General features: G+C 42.5%; 1 long non-coding RNA gene across 2 annotated transcripts; it reads right to left on the bottom strand.

Moving 5' to 3' along the window:
• Positions 1-868: 868 nt before the first annotated feature.
• LOC126524464 (uncharacterized) lies at positions 869-9,270 on the bottom strand. 2 transcript variants are annotated; one of them, XR_007597972.3, is made up of 4 exons: positions 7,637-9,270; positions 6,542-6,646; positions 3,728-3,872; positions 869-978 (listed from the first exon to the last, which is right to left on the bottom strand). It is a non-coding gene; the product is annotated as an uncharacterized lncRNA (long non-coding RNA). The 2 variants fall into 2 exon arrangements; XR_008610821.2 differs by lacking the exon at positions 6,542-6,646 and having other exon boundaries at positions 7,637-9,252.
• Positions 9,271-9,508: the final 238 nt, after the last annotated feature.

The raw sequence follows: 9,508 nt of genomic DNA, 5'->3' as shown, positions 1-9,508 counted from the left end.
AAAAGATGCATGCCCTACTAGAAAATCCTATTTGTTTTCAAACGGGTTTCATCAAATAGGGTTATGGAACGGGACCCCGTTTGATCCTGTTCAGTCCTGACCTGTTTAAATCCTGTTTATTCCTGTTTAAACCTGACCCGTTTAAATCCTGTTTAAACCTGACCCGTTTAAATCCTGTTTGATCCTGACCCGTTTAAATCCTGTTTAATCCTGACCCGTTTAATCCCGTCCTATCTAACCCAGACCTGTTTGCCCCTGTTCAGACCTATATTTTGCTGCATTCATACCTGGTCCTTCCAGAATGGATTGATGTTGCTTAATATAATTTACTCTTAAACCTATTTTGTACATTTGTGTATTTGCGATCAGCATTGAAGAGAAGTAGATCTGCATTATGTTTGCAACAAGAATGCCACTTTCACATGTAGGTTTGCCTGGTACATTGCTTGATACGAAGATAAACACAATTTTCGGCATAAATTGATTAGCACTACCAACACTGATGTGATACATCATGAACAAGTTTTGTATGACCCACGAGTACGTTCTCTATGTATGACCTACAAGAAAATGCACCCTGAAGAAGACTGTACCTCATTTTCATATTTACTACTAGTATGCAAATGTAATTCTTGCAGATTTAGTATTTGTTCGATTACTTGTACTCGTTTTAATGCAGTGCTTTTTGTTGTAATGGTTTGTTCACAAATCCACAGTAAAGCGTAATTTTGGGGTGAAAAATGTCAGGCAAAGTATTGGCATGTACTTGTAAGTGAAAAAGACAAGTATACTTTACGTAGGTATTTCTGTACACCAACTTGAGCTTTCATTAAGTCTGAAGTCATCCGGCTTAAAAAAAAGCATGTCATAAATGTCCCAAGCACTGTTTATTGGACCTTCTAACGGTATTTCGATGCATCCAGTCTGCCGAGAGAAGACCGCTGGAGTGGGTTGCTTGGGTGAGAGCGAGCAGGGCACCTGAAAAAGTAAAGCCAATAATTTATCTTGACTCATGCAACAGGTTGGCACATAAGCAAATTCGCCTATGTTCCCACAGATAAGAAAGGTTCAGCATTCCGGTCATAGGAGATAATGAATAAATCTTATTGAAAAATATGTGGTTTCATGCAATGCCTATGTTTCAAGGGAACATGGAGTACTGTGGGAGAATAAGCTGTCATAATTAGCAGGCGATTGAAGCAAGTGTTATAGGAAAAAGATGGACACATCGTTTGATTAGCAATAATTACTAGTATTGAAGCAACAGAATACAAACATGAAATACCTTTAAAAACAACACCGACAGGTTGAGATAATAAATTATTCAGAAACTAAACCCTTCTGCCAGCAAAATACCGTAGTGTACTGGCTTTGACATTGCGCTGCTCAGGCAGAGGGCGTGGGATTGAATCCCGGCCACAATGGCTGCATTTAGATGGCAGGGAAATGCCGAAACCCCTATGTAAGGTCTATTGGGTACACGTTAAAGGAGACTAGGGATCCCGCCAACTTGAAGTTATAAAAACCGGGGTAAATTTCGAGATAAGCAAACTCGCAAAAGTAGAAGGCCCTGGCCATGCGAAGACCATATAAAGCCTTTTAAGGTAGGTGCCAGCAGCCGCAAAATTTCTTGCAAAAGCGAAATATAGCAGAAGCGGTATTTTTCCGTAGATCACTTTTGCAACGTATTTTACAACTTGACACCCGACATGTTGGGCATCTACGGGCAACAGCAATTCTTGCACAGATCATAGCAAACACTGTTGCACCTAGGTATACATAGACACATAGGTATAGGTACAGTCGCCGACTGATTTTCCGGACTCCGAAAATTCGGACTTGATTACTCGGTCTGCTTCACGGCACCGCCATTCTCCCCATGGACCATAATGTATAACAACTTCCGAAAGTTCGGTCGCCTTGCAACCTCTCGTCTGATTTTTCGGACACTCCTTGAGCCAACTTGATCGAGAGCACCATGCACCGACTCTGACCGTTGCATGGTTCTACTTGCTGAACGACATTTTTGTTTTGAACGGAGCCTCCTTGCTGCCCCACGAAGTGGCGCTACTGCAAATCCCTGCTCATCATCATCGTCTCTGCCTGGTTTGTAGCTACAGCAGTTCCGGTCTCAGCTTAGTATGCCATGTCAAGACAATCCAGCAGCTGATTTGTTTGTTTCTTCGTGCACGACGCTGCGAGTAGGCCAGGTTTTTTGTTTGTGCAACTGATGTCGGCGTGACGATGTTTGATGAAGCAAGATGGGCCAATTCATTCCACTAATATCTAGAATAGCTACCTGTAAGCACCACCTACCTTTCAACAACATTTGCAAAGCAAAAAACCTCATCCTGAAAAGTCTGCACATGACGACATCGGTAGCATCATCAGCGTGGGGCCTCAACATAATTCGGCAAGCCAAGAAATTACTGACAGCACAAGTGCAAGCTTGCCAACAGGAAATCAGTGGCTGAATAATGCACCTTCTACCAATTGGTAGACAGTGCATTTTCGCAAAGCCCTAACTATAGCAGATCATTGTTCAGGAGTTCCCAAATGCACAACTCTATGCCATTTTCACACAGACTCTAGGGAAGCACCTCTGCACAGTTGCAAGAAAAAAAGCTAGATGCCCCAAGAGAAATGAGCCCACTCAAGCCATGGAAGTTGTGTTTACCTTGTCTTCCTACAACTACTCAAAACCTAGGACTGCTGTTTTGCACAAGGGAACAAACGTCAACATTGGTGCCTCGCCCAACACAAGTGGTCTGCGCTGTAGAAGGTGCCATAAGTCAGCCCACAGATGAGGCCCACACCAGTGCTGTCAGTGTGCTGTACAAATTGCAGAAGCACAGCCTACAAGCTTGTCTGCCTTAGTGTGATTGCACCAATGAACGAAAACTAACGAATCAAGTTTGTTTCGTGCCGAGAACAGTTGCCTCATGCTGGCTTGGTTTGTTGTGTAGGCATGTAAATAATGAAAAGGCCTGCATCACTATCTCTGAAAAAAAAAATCATGTAACAAAGCACGTACAGTACACAGGTGCAGTGTCTATCACATACCATTTCGTGCAGTAGAGGCTACATCGGATAAACCGGCCAATGTATAAATGACTGGCAGCGTGACCAAGCAAACTTGATGCATGGGTCAGTTAGCAGTGGTAGTGCACTGCTCTCGGCGCACATGCACCTATGTTTGAAAGCTGCTTGATCGTGACAAAATATAAAGACAAAAGCGCTGGAGAGATATCTGAGGCTGTTCTTATATGTATGACGAGGAACCTAGCGCTAGCTCCCCATGCAGAGAATTACTAGACAGTGAGACTGCTTCTTATCATTGTAAAACAAGTGTCACGCTCACCATGTTTCTGTGCGAACAGCATGTATTCAGATCTATTCTCCCCCTTTCACCTTTTGCACAATATCACTGTGCGAGCAATAATACTGAACTGTTAGTAGCACTCTGTCCTGTTGCCTCCTTTCTTTCCTTGTGAATTGTGTGCTAAATAAGGCTTTTTTTGGTGAAAGAGTGCTAGTTTAACGCATAAACTAGCGCCATGGCACTTTGCAATAAAGGACTGTTATAATTCTCTAAAAATTTGTCCATGCAGAACAGTGTCAAAAGAACACCTTAAAGAAAGAACATGAGTGTATCTATCACAAAGACCAATCCTTGTCTTTTTTCCTTAACATAATTTTCAATACCGATATTGAAGTACAAGCTCACCATATTATATCACCTTGTCAATGAAGCAAGGCACAATGGTGCCCAACTGTCGCGGGACCAACTTGGATGTGGAGATCAGCGCAGATCAGCAACATAGCATGGTCTGCTTACACTTCTTCTCCAGGTCCAGCCATACCTACAGCAGCTATAAAACAAGTGAGCTTAGAACCACAAGCGAAACAATATAAAAAGTGACACTGAACAAAGCAACTTTCGTTAAGCATAAATAGGATCGAAATTCTGACATTATGCCCATAAGTAACTTCACTTTGAGCAACAAAGCATCCAATTTAAGAAAGATTATATGTATCAGCTATCTATGTGAGAAAGATTAATCGAACGCCCTCTATTTGCCATACCCCTCCCCTTATGCATGGATGTCTCCCTGACTGAGTGAGCTGATCCCAGGTATAGTGCAATTAAAGGTTGTCACTTGGTGGGCCAATCCCGATACCATTGTATGACTTGTACAATAATTTTAATGTGTTGTAATGCTGGCCATCCTGCAGGCACTGCAACATTATAGCACCCATAAGGCTAATTGTATTACCTGATAAGGTTAACTAATAGGTGTCCCCAGAAGCATAACTCGGCATGTATACTCGGAGGCCATTATTATAAGAGAAGCAATGGCAGAGGTGAAGCTTTATCCTGTGCCATATGCAAAATGGCCGAGGACGCCCAGCTTCTGGTTACATTCTCACTTGTGACCACTGCAACAGGCTGACTGACATGCGTAACCAGCAGTTTGTAGGACCACATTTTCATACCCTGCAATTTGTTTTACATCGGAAGAGATCAGCCTCAAGCTCCATGATGCGCTGCACTCAAGAAGCATTATAAACTGGCAACATTTAAATGCTATGCTGCATGGTTTGTTGCATGCTTTAGGAATTTACTTATTTATTATACACATAGCTCATAGGCTCCAGTTGGAGTGTTGCATGAGGTGGCAAGAAAACAAATTCTGAACAAGGAGAACATTCAACAAAACAAGTCAGACCAAAGAAGAAAAAATAACATACTCTCCTAATGGGACTATGTATCTGGCAGCTAGCTTCTAAAAAAGACAATTAGGAATCTTTTACTACTGGTAGCGCTTTAGGGGATGGAATGTAGAATTCCAAGCTTCATACACTTTTAAGCCACCTTTCGTGGCTTTTTGTTTTGAACTCCTATTCTCTGTACTATTATAGAAATGAATACCCCCTCCAAAATAAAACAAAGAAAAACATGTAATGCACAGTAATGTAACACAATAATGTAATGCACAACAGTGAATACTTAGAAAAATGTAATTAAGAACATGGAGTCTATGTGGGCACAGATGTTAGAAGTCTACATGAAAGCATAATAATAAAGGTGGGCAAAGCATTTATGCTTTTGTCGGGCAAGCTGCAGCAAGACATACAGGTAAAGCATGCCTCACAACACAGTCCCTAAAAATGTCTGTCACAATACAGTGAGTAGGTATATCATGCATATCTACAATAGCTCCTAATTATATTTAACTCAGAGGGGGCTACCTATGTAACTTGATCAAACTGAAGGTGGGCCAAATTATAAATATACGATTCAAGTAGACAGAAAATGGACGTTATGAAAATGCATCTACAGCAAAAGTGTTGTACATTATTGTTGTACATTATGTCACACCTGCCAACCTGTGAACATAATATTTTGTAAAAATGCTGCAGACACTAAATTCTTTGTTGGGGACATAGCACACATTATTTTAAAGCTTGCTCTCAGCACCCCCATTGTTGCATACACACACACACATTATTAATAAAGGGAAAATCGCACATCTACCCGCTCGTAGCAATTGCTACAAAAGAAACCCGTACGGATTCCTCGAAAGGAAAGCCTCACAATTGAAAAAAAGAAACCGTCCAGGTCTGGGACTCAAACCCGGGACCACCGCCTTTCCGGGACAGCCGCTTTACCATCTAAGATAACCAGGCGGCTAGCAGATGGCCGCGCCAAGTCGAATTTGTCGACAACATGAAGCAAAGGCAAGGATCTGACGTAATAGTTCTGCGGAAATGCGCAAGGTGTAGAGAAGTAATTAATAAAGGAGAAAAAAATATGTCAAACCCTTGCTTTTGCTTCGCGTTGTCAAGTAATTCGACTTCGCCCTGCCATGTGCTAGCCAGCTGGTTATCTCAGATGGTAGAGTGGCTGCCTCGGAAAGGCGGTAGTCCCGGGTTCGAGTCCCGGACCAGGACGAATTTTTCTTCAACTGTGCGGCTTTCCTTTTGAGGAACACATACAGGTTTCCTTTGTTGCAAATGGTACGAGCGGGTGGATGTCTGATTTTCCCTTTATTAATTACTTCTCTCCACCTCGTGTGTTTGCGCAGAACTATTACGTCACACACACATTATCAACCATTATTTAATTTGTCGTGCAGCACGAAAAGCAGCAGCGAACTTGAAACCAGTAACTGACAACATTTTTTATTAGATTACAGAGCTTTACGCTGCTTCAGGAATTTATCTGACTAAACTTCCTAAAAGCACGTGCCCCTCTGATGTTCTCGTTAGAGATATTGCATCGCTAATAATAAAGCAGTACAAGTACCATTATAATTAATTTTTTACATGCATTTTAACAATGTCATACCGTCAATCTCTCAACAGCTTTAAAACATCTTAACCAACACAACTTCATTGTCTTTCTAAAATGACATTAATAAAATTGTAAAATGAGCCCACATTTGTAAACCCACGAAAAATTCAGGAGTTTCCAAACATGGATGATACCAACAAAATCTGCAGCTCTTGTAAGTGGCAGCAACTGCTTTGCACACACCTTGTCACAGCATGCACATCAGGTACTTTTCCGTGTTGTTGAGGCTGCAGAAGTGCCGCAGGTGCATATGTGGAGGTGCCTCTGGTTCACAAAATCTTGCCATCCCTAAACAATAATAAATACTTATTTATTGTAATCCCTGCTGAAACTGCAAACTTGTGATATAAAAAGATCTCGTCACATTTTGAAAAAAGTCTCATACAACCAGTTACATGAAGCTGCAACTGGTTGTGCAAATATCTGATTGTAACATCACAGGCGGTTAAATAACACGTAAATCGAACTGTAGAGAACATGAATCTACTATGAAAAGGTTCACACAAACGTACAGCTGTATAACGTGAAATGTGAATTGTACTATAAAAAAATTCCTTAGGACATGAAAAGCGTTCCAAAACCTAACTTGTCTATGCGGCGCAACAAAGCACTGCTCCCAAAGGACGATGCGCTTAAAATTACAACAGACCACCTCATTTCTGGAGAGACAATACAGAAAAGAGAAAGATTTTTCGATTAAAAAGAAACATTGCTTATGTAATTTCGGCTTCTCTGCTAGATCGGAATCCTTTACAAGTACACGAAAACACACAGGACACTAATACACGTCATCTGACGACACACTATAAACAGAAGAATTTCCATACAAGCTAAAAATCTGGCCATGCGTCGACGAAGAAATCGGGTGCTATCTCGCGCAGCTGTTAGCTGTGACGAAGACACATCGACGTACTACTTCTAGAAATGACTATAACATTTCTTAATGAAAAATTATGTACACAAACAGTAACTTTCTTTGCTTGAATTTTTGTGCCCATTTAGATCAAAGAACCACCCGCGCTAGCGTGCTTCATAGGTGAAAGTAAATAAACCACAGATAGAGCTGTTGGTAACATGAATACGTTTTAGGGCAATTTCCATGGAACTTTTTGCTAAATGTGCACTGCGACATGAAGAACAACCATTTGAAAAGCACATTTATAATTCTTGCTGCTTTACAAATCCGGATCCGGTTGTTGTACGGATCTTGCGATATGTACAACAACGCACACTTCACGAACCATAGACAGGAAGAATGCGCGCAAGCGCCGGACTTACCTTTCTAGGCGTACTCGGAAAACGCTCCTTTTAGCGTCACAGGTGCCGCGGCATCGACTGCACCAACGGTCCTTCCGGCGCACACACTGTTGAATTGCGGATCAACTACAGGACGTAAGAGCACAACTTTCACCAAATTCTTCCGTACAGCGCGATACGATGCGACAGTGCCAGAGGAGGAGATCCTGTTCATGAGCCCGGAACAAAGGAAGCGCGAAGGGTCATATCTTCGACATCGGCGCACCACACGAAGGATACTGCGGGCTACATTACGCGGTCCCAGGGGTTTTGTGATTCTCAATGCATACAAAATGCACCACAATTTCTCTCGGCACAGCGTACACACGATTAAACAACTACATCGGACGGCGTCAATGCAGCAAGCACTCACATGTGGCGACAACTGAGGACGGCAAAATATTATCACCTGTAACTTTACCGGCGCTACCTGTGCTGCCATCTGTAGGCCGCCACCGAAAGCGACCGTGCTTTCGGTGATCTCATGGATGGTGACGGCGTTGTATTTCGATGTTATGCGAGTCGTACAGCGTCTTGTACGACGTGTTTCAGCAACGTTGCTTTTAATAGAGAGGACAGCAATCTGCGTATACGCCGTATAGACGTCTCACCCACTTGAAAAACACAACAGCAAATTTTCAGTCTGTCGTATTTTGGGACGTTGTGACTGTCGTTCTGTTCTCTGTAGTGTGACGCCCTGTAGTCGAAAATTCTGTAGTTCCTGATCAATATTTGATTAAAAATTGACAGAGGTCATTTTAAGGTTATGTAAAATTATTAATACGAAATAAAATAAAAAAAATAAAAGTAGAAAAAAAAATGCCTTTTGTCAAGGTTTCGAACTTCGGACCTGACGGTGCCGAGACAAGCATCTTACCACTGCACCACGCCGAACATCACTACTAGCGTATGTTGAAGCTATGTCAAGAGTGTAAATTGCTGTCTGGGTTGCTGTTTACATTTGCATTTTAAAAGCCACGATGCGCTTTCACTTCACCGCGTCAACTGCCGCATCTCTAGATGAGCAAAAGTGTTGTTACCATCGACAGGTACATCGTGGAGTGCTAGACCATCGATTTTGCTGTAACGATATCCATATTTCATACGAAATTCAGAAACAGACAACGGTGACCGGGGACACTGAGGGTTGTTACTGCTAATTTCGACAGTTGTCTCTTGCTCTTTACACTTTTGAGCTCGCATATAATTCGTGTGTTCAATACAATATAGCTACATAAACACTCGTGGGTGAGTCTTCATCTCGACAGAATACTGGCTTCTCACGGCAGCGCTGTACCAGATTAATGAGACCCGAGCGAGACAGCTTTTCACGCAACTTTGTGGAACAATCCAAAACTTCTTTCCCGCTTCGCATATGCTTGTGCAATATTTCTGGGAAATTAACTAATGTGTCAGTGTAACCGCACATGTAAGTCCACAGGCCTGTGTGCCCCATCTTACCAAATAAAACAAAGCGGATACGCAGCCATTCCCGCAGATGGTATGATTTTGATCAGCGGCCGATTTTGAGGAGGCCGGTAGGGCGTTGCTGGTGCCGCGTCGTCACGGCACAATTATAACAATTGGCAACGTCGACTTTAATGCCGGTGTCGGTGCTATCAGTACTGCCGGCTCCAAAGAAGCAAGATTGAATACCGCGCAAGAAAAAAAGTACAGTGTACACCACCGATGCGAAGCTGACATTTTAAAGGGCCGCGACGGAAAGTGCTTCTGTTGCGACTTCAGAACTCTTGGCCGTCGCGACCGAATGTTTCTGTTGCGACGTCAGAATCGCTGTCGTAACGTCAGAAATGTCTGTCGCAACTTCAGAAACGTTAGGAACTTCTGTCGTAC

This window comes from Dermacentor andersoni, unplaced genomic scaffold (genome assembly GCF_023375885.2).
Source record: "Dermacentor andersoni unplaced genomic scaffold, qqDerAnde1_hic_scaffold ctg00000236.1, whole genome shotgun sequence".
Taxonomy (NCBI): domain Eukaryota; kingdom Metazoa; phylum Arthropoda; class Arachnida; order Ixodida; family Ixodidae; genus Dermacentor; species Dermacentor andersoni.
The sequence above is the reverse complement of the archived record's forward strand: the minus strand, read 5'-3'. Positions and strand labels throughout refer to the sequence as shown.